The following is a 19,502-nucleotide window of genomic DNA, read 5'->3' on the forward strand; positions in this document are numbered from 1 at the left end:
GGGACAGGGGATTTAAATTAACTTGTCAGAATTTGCAACATTAACATTAATTTATGTCTTTTTTAAAATCAAATTCTGAATATATCTGAGCAAGCTGTCTGGGCCCTAAACCTTCACTTGCAAAGCAATGGAAATTCAGTATTGACAGACAAGAATTTTTTTGAAGTCTGTTCCTAAAACTTTACCTCCTGAGTGCCCTGCTACCCTCTGTTAATATGCCTAGTATTTGACACTGCTACAAATAGTATCTAGCCATGGTTCTCTGAGAGCTTTGTACAAAACACTGAATACTTCATGAGTTGATACCATGGTGCCTTTCTGAAGTATCATTTTTATCCCATTTTTACAGATGAGGAGACTGAGAGCTGAAAGAGATTGTCCTAGTTTATAAAAGTTCCAGGATTTAGATCCCAGCTTTATTGCGTAGTATAATGTACATGACAATCATAAACCATTAAATATCAGACGAATTATTGCTGCTACATGAGATACAGACATGAACATTATTCTGTGGAGACTTATCACAGGAGCCGCAGAAGGTTACTGTGCTGCACAAATTACAAGCAAAATAATTTTGTTTCATTAAAAATTTTTGAGGGGTTTATGCATGAACCCTGCTTATAGTGAAGTGGATCTCTCTCCTGCTGCATCTTTGTTCTCAGCACAAAACTGTGAAGCAAAAATACTGGCAATAGAATTTTCAGTTCCTGTTACATATCACACCAAATTCTTTTCATCCTTTTGAAAAGGAGTCACTTAGGATATGTTCCAAACTGTGAAACCTTATGTAAGCATATTGGACCTTTGAGTCTCACAATTGTCATCTCATATGTCTCCTTAACAAAGGGATGGTCTCAACACATAATGTAGGTCAGCATTAAGAGTGCCAAATGACTCAGGTTCTTCCATCTGCTCCCAATGGCATATTGGACACATGCAGGCATTCCTTCAACCTCATAGTCTTCACTGTTGGCTGGTAACATCTGACAAAGCTGCCAAAGTTTAGCCTTAGAGAGTACAGTGGTAATTGTCAGTTTAACACACAGTTGTGAAATAGAAACAGCAGTATGCTCAGGTCAACATGCACCAAAAGTCCACAGACAAACTTCACATGCCCCTAATTAGAGGCTATTGTTCTGAAAATATGGGTAATTGTTGAAAATAGATTAGAAGTTCTCTATAAAAGGGTTCCAGACCGTTGACTGCTTCAGCCAGTCATTTAGATAAGTGCTATACATGATGGGTTTTTTTCTGGTCTCATTATACAGCCAAATAGCCCCAAATATCAGGACTGCTTCTGATGACAATTTCAGTATTGCATATCTGCAATAAGGTTAAGTATACTCAGCGTTAGTGCTGTAGGGTACAATAATGTAACTTAGATAAAGTCCATTTAGCCAACAGATATATTTTGTTATATCCTTTTTCTTCTCAAACGTAAAAAAAAAAAAAAAACAAACCCAAAAAAAAACCCCAACATGCAAGTCAGACTCTATGGTTTTGTCCATTTGGAAAAGCTCCTTCTTCTCTCTGCATTGACTGATGTCTGGTTCAGTACCAAGCAGAATAATTTACTGAGCACCATCAGAGAACTCACTTATCAATGCTGCATTAACATCAAAGAAAAGTCTCTTGCCACTGGAGCTTGCAGTCAGAAATTACAAATAAAAATGCTGAAATTCTTGCCTTATCCTCAAAATAAGACAATTAGTTTCCCTATTCCTCTTCCTCTGTAATCTGGGACTAAAGACAGTCTATTTTATCTCTGAATCAGGGAAGAAATATAGAAAACTGACAGTTACTCCCTCTTTACATCCCTGTTTTATAACTTCTTTCTCCATTTACTTTTTGTATGTATTAGTAGCCAACAGCATTAAGCATAATTCTTCCACTAACAAAATCCTTTCCTCAGCACAGGTCAAGACTTCAAACCAACCATTCATAGATTAAACGCAGCACAGTACAAGCAATTGGAAGCTGGTAATTCACAATACTTTGGAAATTAAGATGAGTCTAAGATACATAGATAAGAATATTTTACAAGTCTCATTAGTAAAAATGTTTAGGTGCCAAACATCCACTTTTCTTTAGGGATTTTTTGTTTTCCAAACTTCTTATCATTCTTGTTGTTCTCTCTCTTCCAATCTACCTCTTTGGGTACATTGCTTAAAACTTGATACATTAGTCATCATTGCTGATTCTCTTCCAGTTCTTACACAGACACTTCCCAAAAACTAAGAGTAGCCCACTATCTCGTATTCACTCTGTGACCCAGTGCCAGAGGGTCACAGGGTCAAGAGCTAGCTCCTCTAGATCTTTTTCTACCAGAAAGCTGTCTATGATGTTTTTTCTCAATTTTGCGTGCATCTCCTTGATTTCTTTTTCTTGAACAAATGCTTGTCACAATTGGCTATTGTTGATTTCAGACTATTTCTTCAAAGTTAATCAAGCTTACATTGGAACAGAACTTCTTTCTCCCACATGCTCACAGCCACCCCTGTTTGAGAAGATGTGCAAAGGTATGAGTAGTGTATTTCATCTTCCAGATCTTTAACAGAAATATTAACCTGAAGTGGATGCAAGACTCCACCAAATGTGACAGAAATGAGGCTTGGCTTTGTTTTTTTGCTGAACTTTTTTATTTCTTTAACTGTTTCCCAAACAGTAATGAACCCTAAAGACTTGCTGTCATTTCTGTTTTAGCGTCTGGAGGCACTGAAGACTCCAGTTGTGACTGGACCTACCAGGTACCTTTTCTTTCAAACTGCCTAAATTAAGCTAATGCACTTGTCCACAAATGCAAGTACCTTTGGCAATTGTTGCCTTTACTTCCACCCTGAAGAAGGCCTTATACCTTACCTGTGTTTGTGGCTAACCCAGTTGGCCGGTGGAAATCTCTCTCCACAAACCTCCCCTTGTTTGCATCTGGCTCAGATAGATAATACTAGAGTGCTCCTGAGAGCTTTTAACCACTTTTTGCATGATCCCCTAAAATAGGTCTGCTCAAAAACTAAAGAGAAATTTTGCTGGTGAGAAATGGCATTTAGCAAATTCAGAAAGGGCTGTTTTAGCAACTGAAAAACTTCATAAGAGTGTGTCTATTTTGATGAAATTCTGTATAAAAGGCAGTAGAAAAGATTCTTTCCAGCTCATTTCATTCCTTTGGCAAAATACATATTTTCTATTTTGTTGTTTCAAGTTATTATTTTAACTTCAAGTTTCTGTGGTTTTATGTTATTGAAACTAAATCTTTTGGTGGTTATGAATCACTCTCATTCTATCTTTTTTTTAATTTTAATCTTTTTGCAAATATCTTTTTTTTTTTTTACCCCCTGAAATTAAAAATGAAAACCATTTCAAGAATTTCCCATAGGAGACAAATTTCTGTTTCCAAACCCTTTTACTACAACCTCTGATTAGTTCCATATCCCCTTTTTTATGCCCAAAGCACTCCAGGCATCATGGTTTTCTCTCCATAGATAGAACGTTACCATAAAGAACATTTTAGATTCTTGGCAAAGGAGATGATAGATAGATACAATTCCATTGATAAAAAGTCATTCCCCTAGTGACACTTCTTTGACTGGAAATGGAGGAATAATATGATTTGCAGATATAGTATTGCCTTGTGGAGATCCTAGAGTAATATCATCATTGATAATTTACTGGGCTAGACAACACAGTTCAAAGAAATTTCAAATATTGTGAAGCCATGGACATACTTGTTTTTTTTCCCTGTGATGAATAGACACGACCTCTTAGAAGCAACTCTACTGCACCCTCACTGTGGCTTCATGTTTAGGATCAAAAAAATAGTTTTTTCCTAATTCTTTGTTAATGATAATTCTCTCCTCAGCCCAATGACATCTAATTAAAAAGAAGAATAAGGACAGCCATTATAAAATCACAATTTAAAACATCCTTCCTCCCTTTTTTTAATTTATTTTTTTCCCCCTACTTGTGCTATAAATACAGCGCTGATGCTTAAGGTAGTGGTTCTATTTCTCCCACACCTCTACATGTCTGCAGTGCCAAGTTAACTGTACAAATTACATGGAGAAAACCAGGTATTTCACCCAATTTGCCACAGGCACCCTGGAAGTGGCCATTTCTTTCCTGGCTATATAGGGGCTGCCAGAACTCCACTCCAGTTGTAAAAACCTCCCTTTGGAGACAAGAATCCCACCCTTAATATCAGAAACTGAAAACAAACAGTAACTGATGAAAACACCGAGTCTGGCACAGAATCCTACAGCATTTTTCATCTTGCATGACACACAAACCATAGCCAGCTACGTATCTCAGCACAGCCCTGGAGCAACCTTTTTCCTCAGGTCCCTGCAGATGACATCTAGCAATGGTGCAAGGCTGACCCATTGCTGCATGTGTGGATAGTGGCCTTGTGCTGAATGCTGGGGATGGTTTGGTAATGCAGAGCTGTGCTACCAGCTTAGCGGGAGTCCTCACATTCTGTCTGGGCACAGAGAAGACTAAGATGCTTAGTAACAGGCCCCAGGGAGACAAATAACAGCCGGCTCAGGAAGGGATGGAGGTCCAAGTTGCAGTTTTGGAATAAAAGGAAAGCTGCATAACAGAGGATGTGTTTTACTGACAGTTACAACGCCTGTGCAGAATAGAGAAAACTGTTTTGAAAAGCCTATGTCAAGCACCTTTGATATCTGAAAGAAGAAACGTATAAAAACTGAAAAAGTATCTCAAATTCATCTTAACATGGTCTAGTTTTACTTTGAAATAAGAATTTCTATGAAAATTGCAATGATAATTTCACTGGGCTAATGCCTGAGGCCAGTGATTCCTGTCTCAGTCTCTGCGAGAAAGAGAAGATTTCCTTGAATTTATGCTAGTATCATTATTTAGTCTGTCATGCTTTTACTGTAGGGAACAATAAAAACATCTTTATTGTTTTAAAATTTTAGTTGTCTATGAAATAGCTGGCGATTTTGTCATCCAAATGCAGGCACTTCTGTTTCTCTGAGGTTTTTTATGGGAACAGTAATCAGAGATAAAGCTATTAAACTGCCAGCCTGGGATCATTTTATGGCGTATTTGTGAGTAAGTATGATTATGAATGTTACAAATAATTCCTTCTGAATTATTTGTCAGATTTGTGCTGCTGTGTAACGTATAGAGGGAAGGTTACTGCAGGCAGCTCTCTGTTATCATAAATTAATTTAGCACTGCACTTAAAAAAGTATTGGAAACAGAGTCCTTTAGTCATGGCCTTTCTCTGCCATGACTTAATGAACCATTGTTCATGCTGTAGTTTTGATGGAAAGTGTTCTGTAATGATAAAGGTGAAGGTATTGCAGTAAGATGTGAACTTACAGGTGTTTGCACTTCCTTTGACTCTGCAAATTGAACACTGAAATGTGGTAGACTGGTAGGCAACAACTGGCTTCTCTGGAGAGAAACAGAGTTATGGGAGGATAACTATGATGTGATATTGGGTTAAATTAGAAAGACTTTAACCCTCATTTTGGAAATCCTTCATGGGTCTACATCAGGGCAACCAAGAGACTGAACCAGTTGCTGCAAGTGTGTAACACAAAAAATGTCGCACTGACTAACTTGAGAGTAAAAATCGTGATGGTTATTGATGACCAGAATTACATGCTTAGGATGACAAAGTCTGTATCATTTTAAGCTGAAGTCAGAAGAAAAACCGCCAGTAGGCAGCACAATTGTTTATTTTTGCTCTGAGTTTCCAAGATAATTCCATGTCACCCTGAAACCCTACCACAGCCCCTGTTTTCCTGCCCATCTCTCTGTTGTCTGGCTGCAGCGCAACATTGCTAAAATAACCCTTTGGGATATTTCAGCATCCAGGACTTTGGTACTTCAAAGACAGCTAGAAAAGACTTGGCCCAGAGCTTGGCCAACCTCATGCACCAGCTGGAAAACCTCAGTAGATACTAGAAACCAATAGAAACAAGACGAGGAGGGGAGAAGGAGTTCCTGCAATGGCAGAATCTAGGAAAGTGAAGAGTGGCAGGGCCAAGTGCACAGATGAGTCCCTGTCAGAGCTCTCTCTGGCCAGAAGAAGAGGCGGGAGCAGGTGATGTGCCAGGACTTTCCTCCTGGGCAGCCTACTTGCCACTCCTGCACTCCTGCCGTCTCCACCTGACTCCCCACCAGAGGGTTAGATGAGTTTCTGCTTTGGGAACCTGCAGATGAAAACGGTGGTAGGAGAATTACCCTGCTGGGTTGCCTTTGGTTTAATTAGTTATGCTAATGTATAGTTGCAGCTGAAATTTCCCTTCTTAGTACCATGTTTTATCATATTTAGAACTACTGTGTTGCCCAGCTATTTGAAGTGATTGAATGGTCTACTAATTCCTGGGGAACAGTCTTGCCACTTTTTGAAGAGGGATTCTGCTGTAGGTTCCTTCAAGCAGCTTCCTGCTGGAATATTTCCATCAAAGAAAAAAAACCAAACCAAACCCAAAACCCAAACAAATGGAGCCTCCCAAGGTCTGTCTTCTGGGAGGCAGTTTTGAACCTTTCGAGCCTTAAAGGCAGGAATCAAATTTATTCCACACACATCCTGCAAGCTATTGAAAATCATCTGGGCTGATGGTTATGACTTCTCCTCCAAAAAAGAAAAAGAGAAAACAAAAAAAAAGACGATTTATTTGAGGTTAATGGAACTTTATTTCACTGTCAAAAGAAAATAGAGTCTCAATTTTTGGCAGGAAAAAAGTGAAATTGTATTTGACCCCTGTTGAGAAATAATCAAGGTATGCTTCATAATTTTGCATTCTCTTTACTGATGTTATTCTTGGTGGTATTTCAAACCTGTCTTTTAACTTCATACTTTAAGGATATAAAATTCTAGTTTCCCCTCTACAGACATTTCCTCCTACTCCTTGCTTATTCTTAAGCGCTTCCCTTATTTTTCTATCTACACCCACACCCAGGAATAATTTCCCAATCTGAAACTGATTTTTAAAAGTTTTCTTTTTTCCACTCAGCTGAAACTTTCAATAAAGCCAGCATACCTTATGTCTTTAGTACTAAACAAGTTGCATTGTCTTGAATGACTTCTTCAGTGAAAAATGTGACGAGAAAGGTTTAGTTCTCTCCTTCACACATTTTCACAGTATTTTCACTGTTGCTCATTCCATAAGTGCTAAATAATGTAAATCCAGCTTACCTGCTCCATACGGTTAGGCTTCTGTCTCTGAAATGCAGCAGAGAATATATTCATATGCTCCAGAGTGTGCATCTGTGATCCTGCAAAGACTTGTTTCTACTTGTATGCTTCTCCAATTGTCCAATTAATTCTGGCAGAATCTTTGCAGGACTGGGACCCATGAAACTGATTTCTTGAAGTGCTATATTGAGGATGATCTTATGACATTCAGTAAAAACTTTGCCACTAAGAATAGGACTCATTTGGACTGGGTGGTGTACAAACTCAAGGTGACCCCTGCCTGATTCCCAGCATTTACATCTAATCAGAGATTAAATATAGCAAACATGGAGGATAGAGGAGGAGGGATGAAAGAGTGAAAGTCTTGCAGAGACCTAGTATTATATAGTAGACTGGATCATAAAGACATTTCTTAAAGAGAGGTTTTTAAAGGGTAGTTAATCATTAACCCAGTTTTCATTTAATCCTCTTTATTTTTCATCTGTTTGTTATTTATCCTTCTCACTTCCATACCAATAATCCCTAATTATCCAGCACTATAGAGAAAGAAGAGTGTCCAGAAGACACACTTTATGTATGGAAGACTTGATGAGTTGCTCTTACATTACAAACACAAATAAATCTCACTGAAAACTCTTCTGAATAGACCTTAAAAAAAAAAAATTGTGAAAGCCAGTCTATGCTTTCCATATGAATTCAAAGACAGGCAGCAATCAGAGAAATACCACAGACCTTCAGTTCTTCATATTCCTTCTATAAATTCTGACAGCTGCCAAAAGGCAAGAGAAGAAATAATGACAAAACCCCAAATTTAAATGTTTATTAATGAACATATTGTGTGTGGCATACAACACCCTGCTTCAAGAAGACAATTAACGCTTTCTTAAAAATTTTCACTTACACTAATATATATATATTCCTAAAATGTAGGACATTTACTTCAAGTTTAAAAAATAATAGGAAGCCCATAGCTAAACCACACTGATAGAAAACATTACATTTTGGCTCTTCGACTCAAATAAAATAAATTTACAGGACTTCAAACAGAAGTTGTTCCCTGCAGTGAGTTTTGGCTCAAAACATAACTTACTTTGTTAAACTTTCCCAGTATGACTGTTCAAGTATGTCATTTGTTTAAAGTGAATAGAAACAAACAAAATTCTATCCATCAGAAAAGAAATCTAAACAAGTCAAAAAGCAGTAAATCCCCCCAATTTTTACAGCAATGAATTGGTTCAGTTAACTAAGATATTGCCTTACAAATGTATAGTAACAGCTGTTTTGTGTTGCAGCTATACTAGTTTAAGAAGATGAGGGAAAAAAGTGTGGCAAGTTTTAACAGGTTTTATTTAGCAGCCTGATACAAAACTAAAAAGCTTCCTGGCATATGGTGCCTTCATGGTATCTGACAAAGAAACAACCAACTCAAAGCTAGCCACAAGTTAGAAACAGCTGCTTGTATTTTAATTTAATTATACTAAACAATTTGATGACAAGAAAGAAAAAAAGGAGTAAGTAGCACTTTGGGAGTAGGCAGGTATGGAGGTGACAGGTTCAGTTGTGGGGGAACAGCTAAGAGGAGCAGTCATTTGTTCCAGAGGAACAGAGAGATCAAACAGGATAGACTGAGAGCAGTACCACAGCAGTTTATGAAATTGCTGTGCCTTCTGGGTTTTTTTAGGGTTTTTTTGTTTCATATTGTTTTTTTAAATAGTGAAGTTAATTCTCATCTCTTGATGGCATTTTATGAGTCTTTGAAGATGTCTAACAGGACAGAATCAGTTTTTTGTTAAGCTCAGTAGAGATACCATCCTTTACCAAGGTGCAGTAATAATTCAGTGCTACTCGTGTGGTTTCCCTACATGCACTGAATGACACATATCACTTGCCAAAATACTCCCATGCACGTGTTGCATTGAGAACTCCTGAGCCCATTCTTCTGGGGAACATCTATCATGATGGTTATAACGGTAGGTAGGTAGGCAATTTTTCTTCTGGAGCACTTTGGTTGCAAACATGTCAGCTTGTGGACAGGCTTCCACAGTGAGTTTGAGATATGTTGTAGCCTTAGGTGAGCAGTGGTAGGGAAGAAGAGGGAAAATGTGTTTGAAAATACAGTTTTCTTCCAGTCCAGGTAATACTGACCTGGATGTAGATTATGAGTTTTAATAAATTTTGTAGAAGTTGTGCTAGTCTGTCTATTTCATTCGTATGGCAGTTTTTCAGTCAGCTGTTTTAAGTTGACTGTGAATTTTGGTAAATTGATTTTGACATAGAAGTATTACAGAATGGTGTTGACATACTTATTGTATTTGTGATAGAAGTGAAGGCTTTTGAATCACATGCTAACAATGTCATCTGTAAGTCATATCTCGAAACTTATGGTGTGTCAAATATAGTCTAAAAATGCCTAAAGAGGGCACATAAAAGTTGGCATCCCACAGCTGGGGGAGAGCATTCAGTGCCTCTGAAACTGTGCCCTTGTTTTACAAAAAATGTATATAAAGGTATGTGAATTACTGTGTGGATGGGCTTGACAATAAGCTTCAGCAGAATGTGTGACTGGTTTGTTCTTCTGGAGGAAAGATGTCTTGCCATGACACTGTGGGTTGCTGGTATCGGGGCAAGTAACATGTTGGCAAACCTGTAGTGAGTGGCAGGTAGTCTGTGCTATGTTTTTAAAACTCTTGCCCTTTGGCTGACAATTAGGAGGGAGATTGATTCTTACAAACCCTGGTAATTCCCTAGGAAAACTTGAGAGATATCTTGGGAGTTGTACACTTCATGTACGCTTACACAATATAAATCTTGTGAAAGGCTCTGATTTTCTTTTCTTATACAATTGAAATCATAAAGTGTGAATTGTTAGTCATTCAAGGTTAAAGAATTCTAGAGTTCAAGGCAAATAGACCATGGTATCTGCAGTTATGTAGTTGGAGGATCATTTCTTTCTACATTAATTTGATCATGAGGTAAATTCTAATTCCTGGGGTATGGAAATAATTACAGAAACTTTGTTAATACACAGCAAGCATCTATTCTTGCTTTTAGCTCTAGCTTGTGCCTTGAATATTATTTCAATACAAAGTGTTTCAGATCTGTCCTTCAATCGTACTATTAGTTTCTTTGTGGAAGTACAAATCCACAGTTGCTAGAAAATTGCTTTCCTGCCCCAAGAATAGTCAGGTACGATGGTGAACATCTCCAGACTTCTACCTGTCCTTTCAATATGCCTTCGATTCCATGGAAGTTTTCAGAAATATCAGTTGACATAAAAGCTCAAGTTTCATTGAAAATATCTCTTCAGTAATTTGTATTGTGTGTTTACATTGGACAGCCTACCAGTTTTATGAACATTGTAATAATCATTATATATGCAATATGGGACAATTGGGATTCTTTTTTGCTCTTAGAAAAAATGACTTCTTTTGTTCCTATTAGCAGATGAAAGCCAAATAATAAAGCAGTGATGAAAGTGTTTTCAATCCCTATAACAGGTGTTTTGAAGTGAGCTGCCAACCAGATTTACATTAAATAAGATACACTAGGCTAGGAGAGAATAATTTATTTCATTGTATTAATTTATCATTCCTGTAGCAGGTGCTTCTGCTTGTGAAGTTGCTCCCATCACTCTGTACTCAGTTAATGTCCAAAATAGGAGTTATACAATCTCTCTTTCTGTCTATATGGTGAAGTCATTCTAAACTGATTTTTGAGTTGCGATGAGCAGGTTGCAAGAGACCTATTCTCTGCTGGTGACAAGGTGCCACACTTGCATCCTGGCCAGTATGCTGTCATAGGCTGCCTAAAAATGAAGGAGGTTTTAAATCTTTTGATGTTGTAATGCCAAAAGCTCATGAATTTTGCTAGTGATTTTCTGTTCTAATCCTAACATAATAACAGGTTTGGTTTTTTCTTATCTGTACCTAAGAAAAAATAGATATCCCTCTTCATTCAGTGAACCTGGTAATGAGTAGTTCTTTGTAATACAAACGAATATAAGAGACCTTATTATCAGATTCCACTTAGCTTTTGCAAAACTAGTTTCTTGCAAAATGGACTTAAATAGCTACAAAATGTCTTGTCCTTTGTATGTCTAGAACTTCCATTAACATATGGGATTGCATTCACTCTGGAATAAAGATATATATAATTGAAAGTGTTAACAAAGCCTTTTTAAATCAATACAGGAAATTTAAAGATGACAGATTTATTTAACTTATCTTTTTCAAACTAGTGACTGCAGTCAGAGTAATATTTCATTCAGCTGCAAAAAATTATAGGCTCAAGTTGGGATGTATAAGATTGGCTGTTGAATCTCTTTTGCCATCTAAGACCACATTACTTATGTTAGTTATTAAGGAATGAGATATATCTGAACCCTCTACTAGGAATATAAGTAACTGATCTGAAGAATGGACAGGTGCATAGAAAAGAGAGCACTGAAGTGTTGCCCAATTGATCCTAATTCAGTACCCCTTCCCTAAAGTATGCAGTTGTCTGCCTTATACTATGTGGAAAAACAAAGTCTCAGTTAGATAAGTGCTGAAAGCCTCCATGTTTTGGGAAATATCTCTGCAATTCCTGTACTTACAGGTTGTTTTGTGCTTTGAAGCAGGAGAGTTGATATCCCTTCTGGACCTAATGCAAATGTCTGAGATGAGTTTTCTTGGTCTTTGGACTGAAACCAATTACAAGCTGCAAAAAGAAGTTATTCATAAACTGTTCAGTTCATATATTTTTAAACCATCTCTTGATCAAATGGTAATAGCAACTTTACTGCATATGTGAGAAATTTGCATTGCAAATGCATATAACTGTAAGGCTATGAGCCAGACCTCCTACCCTGCCCTGTTCCTCCTGACCACATATTTGGCTTGTTCTTTAGATCTAATGAAATGTGCAAAATGAGCATTATGTTCTGCCCTTTCTTGATCTTCAGGTTTTCATAAGTTTATAAGGTTCCAGGGCAGGAATGGTTTCTAACCAGCTTCTAAGCTTTTTCTAAATATGTCTAATCAGGTCTGCAAAATTGCTTGTTTTAAACTCAGACAAGAAATTGTGAGCTGATTTTCATTCAACTTTAACAAAATATTTCAGCTTTGGCATAAATGAAAGCATAAAAACCCATGAGATTAAGAGGAATTAGAGTAGTATAAGCTACTAAAAATGGCATAAAATGAAATTTTACCTTTGGTGAGACCAATAGCCATTGCCTATAAATCAGTGCGTTGGCTCAGTGTGTGCATGCAAATTGTATGTCCATTTAAAGACATTTCATGGAAGTTTTTGGAGGGGTTTAAGCAGTGATTTCCAGGCAGCTCCTGATATTAATCTTTTCTCCACTCCTGGCTATTCCTTGTCCTCTGGAGTTTGGCCATGGCCTTGCCTTACCCTGTGTTCCTTGTTGTTTTAACTATCCCACCTTGCTGCTAGAAAAACACTAGTGATAACCAGTAAAACTTGCTAGCATAGGCTCTGATAAGTGCCACTTTTCCCAGGAGATTAAGCGGGCATAAGATTTGTCTCCATGCAGAGGTTCAGATGAGCTTTGTATTCTCTGTTTGTTGTCCAACCTGGGTGGCCACACGGCAGCCATGGGAGTATTAATGTGTTAGTGCCTCAATTGAGCTAATCAGCAAGGTAGAGCGACTGGATTAGGTGTTTCTTTATACATGAGCTATGCTGCTTTTGGATCACACCTGGTTATGCCCACACAGCTTGTAGTGCCAAAGAGAGAAACTCCAGGGCCTGTTTTCATCCGTGCATGTATCACAATTTTGCGGAGCAATTCGACGAGCATTCCTTCACATATTAAGAGTTTTACTTTTCAGAGTTGCTATATTGATCCCTTTTGAAAAGGCTAGACTTTGGCAAAGGAAACATACTGAAGAAGTAGCAGGCAGCTTCCCTCAAATCATGACTTTAGCTTAATTGCTTTTGAAAAATGACACAACATGTTGTTATGTCTTGAAAGACACTAAATGATGTGGAAAATCCATTAGAGATCCTGCTGAGATGTGGATAACACCCGAGGACCAAGAAAGTGGTTCTGTATTTCCTAATTTCCAAACCTTAAGGCATGAGCTTTAAAAGCATTCACATATGCAATGTATCAGATAACATTAACTTTTTATAAATAAACAAAGCAAGCTGATAGCTGTTGGCTAAAGAGTAATTCAAAACAAAATTGATCCATTGTTCCTTGATCTGCTGTCTGCACTGGGGTCGTTTAAAGTTGGAGGTAACGAGGTTAGTGTCTATGACCAGGCAGTATAAAATAAGGCTGCAGGAGTGAAGGACAAAAGCTTCAATAGGATGAAAGACTTAAAATGACAATAAAACATAAGAAAATAACATTTCAGTGACATGCCAGACCCTCATCAAAGGGTGTCATCAGGGCTTGAAGGCAAAGGGTGCCTCTCCGAACCAAGGCAAAACCAAGCAGCACTCATTAAACTGCTGTGAACATTTCATCTGGTTCTTGTGATCTCCCAAACCTTATACAGCACCAGCTGAAAAAGAAGGTCTATATTTGCAGAAGGAAAGCTTCTGAAGATGTGTAAGCACACTTGTAAGTGCTGGCTGTTTGGGAACTGAGCTGCTAATAAGACTGATGTTCCTTCTGCACTTCTATTTTTTTCTGTGATCATTTGGAGGGAGAATGAACAAGCACTTTTGCCAGGATGAAGACTGGTCAGCCTAAGCCTCATCTGTTTAAGGTGTCTTTTGTTGTGGGTTTTTTTGTTTGTTTTGTTTCAGGGTTTTGTTGTTTTTTGTTTATTTGTTTTTTCACCCCACTTTACCTGCTGCTTCCATGGCATTCATTTCACAAAGCATCCACCAAGACAACCCTCAAATTGGGAATCTGTGCCAGCTAGAACTTCAAGAGAAAAAGATCTGGGGGAGAGGGAAAGAAAATAATGCTATGGAAGAAAATTTCAAAGCATAGAATAGACGGATTTAGATTTATGAAAAAAAAATTAAGCAAGGAGAAACTCGAATTAAAATATCAAAAAACTGTCAAATTAATTTTCACAAGGAAAGGGGTAAGATGGTGCAAACCAAACAAAATATTTAATTTAGCCAGAAATCCACTCTGTTTCCTCAGTACTTGTTAATTGTGTGCCTGATTTGGCAAGCACAGACATAATGCGACGATGTTGGGAGAAAAGCCGCTATTAAGATATCAACCACCACTTTGGAGCTGTCTCTGGCTTTTTTTCACATAGTTAGTTCTCTCAGCAAGGCTGAGCATAGCCACTGCAGGTTATAGACTCAAAAAAAGTGAATTAGCCTCTCAATTCTGAGGGTCACACAGGAAGCGAGTAGGGAAACACTAATAAAAAGTGTTGCACTGTACAGGCACAATGAACTTCTGTGTAGGTCTCGGCTGGCCTTGAGCAGCAGAAATTTTTCAGATCATCTCAGCCTTGAACACAGCATATTAATTTCCTCATTGTTTTCCTTCCTGTGGTACTGTCAGACACAAAGGAGCCTGCAGTCCTGCATCCAACACACCTAGGACATATGCAGCTATTTAAGAAGCTGCTGTACCAACTTAATTTTAGCAGTGTATGCACTTGCAGAATCTGATTTAGAAAGGATGTGAAGTTGGTATTGTATTTACAGACCACCGTCTCTCTTTCCAGTGTGTGTGTTAGTTTGTCTGTAATCATATTTACTCAAATAGTTGTTAACTCCCACATGAGAGATCCCCTTAGGCAGCAAAATATTATTTCGTATTCTCTCTCTTACCTTTGTCATTGGTGATACAGAAAGACCCAGAATATGAGGGTGGTGAGACACTGGCATAGGGTGCCCAGAGGAGCTGTGGCTGCGCTATTCCTGGCAGTGTTCAAGGCCAGGTTGGACGGGGCTTGGAGCAACATGCTCTAGTGGAAGGTGTCCCTGCCCATGGCAGGGAGTTGGAATTTTAGGTGATCTTTAAGGTACCTTCCAACCCAAACCAGTCTGTGATTCTGTGTTTACAGTTTTTAATTTTTCACCATCTCAAATTTTGGGCAGCACATTCAGACACACAGAGTTTGTTGTGCTTCTGTCTGTGTCACAGCTCAGGCTTCCTGCCTCCAAATTCCAAGGACACTTTCTTCAAATTAACCTGCCACCTTTGTGTGTGTTCTGTTCTGACTTTATGAATTTTAGTTCTTGTACAGTCACTTTTTAAAACATTGTTCAGAAAATAATTTCTACTCAGTATAAAATTGTTCTAGTTCAAAAATAAAGATTAAAAAAATATTAAGAAACAAATACTGATTTAACATGCCAGAGAATGCAGTTATTGTGACTGATAAGAAAGAAAAAGCAAAGATATAATCATAGTGTTTTCAGTTTGTAGTCTTTCTACTAAGCACAAGGTTGGTGCTGGGTCATGAACTCAGTGTATGACCTCCATCCCCATTAAATTTTAATGAAAAACAGGATGCTCAGTTGCTGCTTTTTTTTCACGTTCTGTGCAGTCGTTACCTCCCAACAACCTCATGCTTGGCTGCTGTGGTCAGCTGTGATCAGCACCGCTATGTTGCCAGATTATTGTAATCACAGTGGCAAGCAGAGCCCACAGGAAGATGTGAGGCATGAAGATGTTAGGCATAAAGATGAGGAACAAATCAGTCCTTGAGAGAGAAAGGACCAAAGGAATTTAGAAGATCTTGTTGTCCCTGGTATTCTTTTGAATAATGGAAAAAAGCAAAGCCTGACAGATTTGAGAGGCTGACTGCTGGGGAGGCAGGAACTGACTGAGCAGATACAGAGGGAGACCATGTAAAAGCGCCGGATACAAGCAGGAACATGTCATGAAAAGTAATGATGAGTAAGGGCTTGTCAAGCTGAGAGATGCTTTCTCACCAGTGAGTTTGTAATGTGGCTGCTAACTTGTAAAGGAACATGCTAACTGGTTTTCCAAGAGCCAGCTTGAAAGCCACACAGCAGCAAATGCGGCATCTTGGGTGCTTCACATGGTGCTCCATCAGAAGCCATGTAACTGTCCCTCTTTTGGCTTATGAAGGTGGCATAACCCAAATTCTCAAGCAAGTGGATGCTTTCTCTTCTCAAATTCAATTAGTACAGTTTGATATCTTCACCCCTGGGATTTATGGCAGGGTAGATGACGCCTGATACAAGATTTCTGGGTTGTGAGGGCAGTTTGGATTTGAGCTGCGTTGAAATCCTGGTTCCACCTTACCTTTAACTCCACCAAAACTACTGCCTAGCTGAGAACAGCCAACTTAAGCTTGAAAGACACAACTTTAAGAAAGGCAAAAAATCCCTGAGTGATATTTTCTGTTCAGAGAGCTGTCACATGGATCATAATCAATTAGCCATGAAGAGAAACATTTCAAGCCCTTAAATAACAGCAGTGTTCTGAACTGGGGAGTAGAATAGATCATCACTACTCTGTATTTAATGACAGTGAATTTATTCAGCAGAGCTTTCTCCAGAGATTATAAAACAGATGTTCAGCCGTAAGTATCAGAAACAAGCATGTACAAAATAAGTGCAATTCTTGGAGGGATAGTTAAAAACAATACTCTGTCCAATATGTACATTATTTCTGCAGCTCCTTTCTTTCTGGCTTTTTAATGGCTGTGGTGACTAGCAAAGGGACTGGCATAAGGCAGCAACCACATCATGCTTTTGTCTTGGTGTCTTGGCTAACAAACAGTGTGATCCTGGGAAGTTCAGTCTGAGTGAAAAACTTATGGCTGTAACAACCTTCTCTTCCTCACACTTCAATCTCTAAAGATTTATAACTTATCTCAGTAGCATTTACACTTCAAGCTTCTCTAAAGCTTTTTCTCTGAAGGCAGAAGATATTTTTGCTTGTTTACATATAGTGGCTTTCTGCTATAGCTGCTTGGAAGTCACCTGTTTCTAATCCTTCTCAATTTACACAGTGCTTTTGGCAATTTCCCAGCTTTACCATATTGTAAAGAGTACACTTAGCATGGGCTCTGTCTGTTAGTTTCTAACAAGGGTGGTGATTACTTCTGCCTCCCAGCCACAACAAAAACAAAATGCTCTATGAAATGCAAAGTGATGATGTGTTCTCCATGTAAAGCCTTAGTTCCTTGTATACTAAGATTGTCTGCATTTTGAGCAAAAAGGTGTGAGAGACTGTACAGGATTAAAACTTTCACTGAAAGTTTATGTGTTTCTTCCAAAATAGGCTTCATGCAGGCAGGACAATAGAAAGAACCTAGTTAACTTATGCTATACAAATGCACCCAATAGAAAGAATCAATCAGAAAGAGTCAAGATACAACAGTACTATACAGTAAGTCACAAAGTGCATATGGTGTTGAAAAGAACAAATTAATCCTGGGGTTTATGCCAGGGACACCACTGCATGAAATTTTTGAAGTGTTTTCAGCATGATTCCTTCCATACATGGATACTCTTGTGATTTTCCAGCTCTTTGAATGAACTCCAAACTTTATTTGGAGCCTGCCTAGTCAGCTCTATCAACTTTCTCTAGCACAATAACGAACTACAGATTCTATTTCTTGGATCTTGAAAATCTAACAGATGCTTCCAGAAAGCATGTAAAATGTGAATACTTACTGCTCTGTTTGTGAAAATTGTATCATTCTTAAAAGCCATACAAGCTTCAGATGTGTTCACAGCTAAAATCTGTAGGTTACACAAATAGTGCTCAGAGTGATCCAGTATATGCTGACACAGGAGGGTGGCCCTTGAGAGAGGCTATAACATTTTCCAGAGAGCAAACAGGACAGGAAAAGGTGCAGGAGGATGCCAAAATTTCCATATTGGTCTTTTTGGAAGCTCAGACCCCCACTTCCAAGTTCCCTTTTCAACACTACAAGCACACACTTGGATAGGCTTCATAGATCTTGTAGTTCAGTATCATAGTTAAAATCACTCAGTATCGTGTTCAGCCAAAGATACATTTCAGACATACAAAGCCTGCTTGTGTGCAAGCCAATACTAACATGTTTTTCACTCTTAAGCACAACCAGCTTATAAACACGGAAAGGCTAGAGCAGCGTGTGCTCCTTTGTGCCCACGTAAGAGGATAAGAGCTATGTGGTTCTCACATGCCGAATTTTCAGCTCTTACAAGCCCTTGAATCTTCTTTCTAGGACACTGCTGCTAAGTACAAATCCAAGCATGAAGCAGAGCACAAAGCCTCAAGACAGTGTGCCGCACTAGGGTCTGCTGCTGTTGCTGTAATGATCTCAAATAAGCTTTGCCTCATGGTATTACACAAGCAGCTAGCTTCTTACAGGATCTGCAAAGGCAAGGCATGAAGAAGTGTGATCATAACATCATGTGAGTGTTAGAGGAGGTAGTACCTTATCAAGAATTCCCAATTAGAGTAATAATGACATTAAAGAAGTCATTTGCTGTGAGCCATGCAGAGCAGCGTCATCAGCAGAAGATACTGGGGAAAAAAAAAAGTAATAGACCCTGCCATGTGTTGTAAAAGAGGGGACTGCACGATGACGTTAGGTAACCCAAGGCATATATCCATGGACGTCATGTGTCCTTGGGTCTTTCTTCTAGTATATACACATGCATATAAGATTATAAAATGCAAAAATATTGAACAATACTTGTAATTTAGATGTGGTGCTCCCATGGCATGTTTGTATCTCTGTAAGGCTGAACTTTCACGTTTTCCTGCATAAATACCTGCACAAAGTCTCCATTATTTTAAAATCTGTTTCCTATGTCAACCAGTCCTGGTGTAGTCAGAGAAGATGGATGCACACTCTGGATTACACTGGTGGGCACTGACAGTGCTTTGGCAAGGCAGCAGAGGAGCACAGACCAGTAATAATTCACAGAGGAGGAACTGATCTTTTAATTACTAAATGCAAGATCCTTTCTGATGATCAAAATATACTGTCTTCATATTGAATACTTTCACAGTGTGTTATTGGGAATTCAGGAGCAGTGACAGTCTAAGGGCATTAATGAAGCAAAGTTTGTGGGGAGAAATCTTATGCCCAGTGACATGCTTTGAAGAAGCCTTTTAAGCCTAGTCTTGTGCTTTCTCCAGAAAAATGTGAAATCTAATACAGTTTGAGGGCACTTGCTAGGAGTTTAAATCGTGTTCTTGAATGAATGAGACAGTTTTTGGTGGGCAGAATGGCAGTGTTTGAGTGGCAATCAGTTAAGAAAATGAAACAAAAATGAACTGATTTGTCCGAAGCTATAGCAGTTTAGAGATAAGCAAAGAATGACTCAAACTAATAAAACAAATACTAGAAGAAAAGTTTATATTCTTCAGAACTCCAATTCCAGGGTCCCATACTGCCGAACAGGGGTGAATGTTTGTCAT

The sequence above is a fragment of the Strigops habroptila genome, chromosome 7 (genome assembly GCF_004027225.2).
Source record: "Strigops habroptila isolate Jane chromosome 7, bStrHab1.2.pri, whole genome shotgun sequence".
Classification (NCBI taxonomy): domain Eukaryota; kingdom Metazoa; phylum Chordata; class Aves; order Psittaciformes; family Psittacidae; genus Strigops; species Strigops habroptila.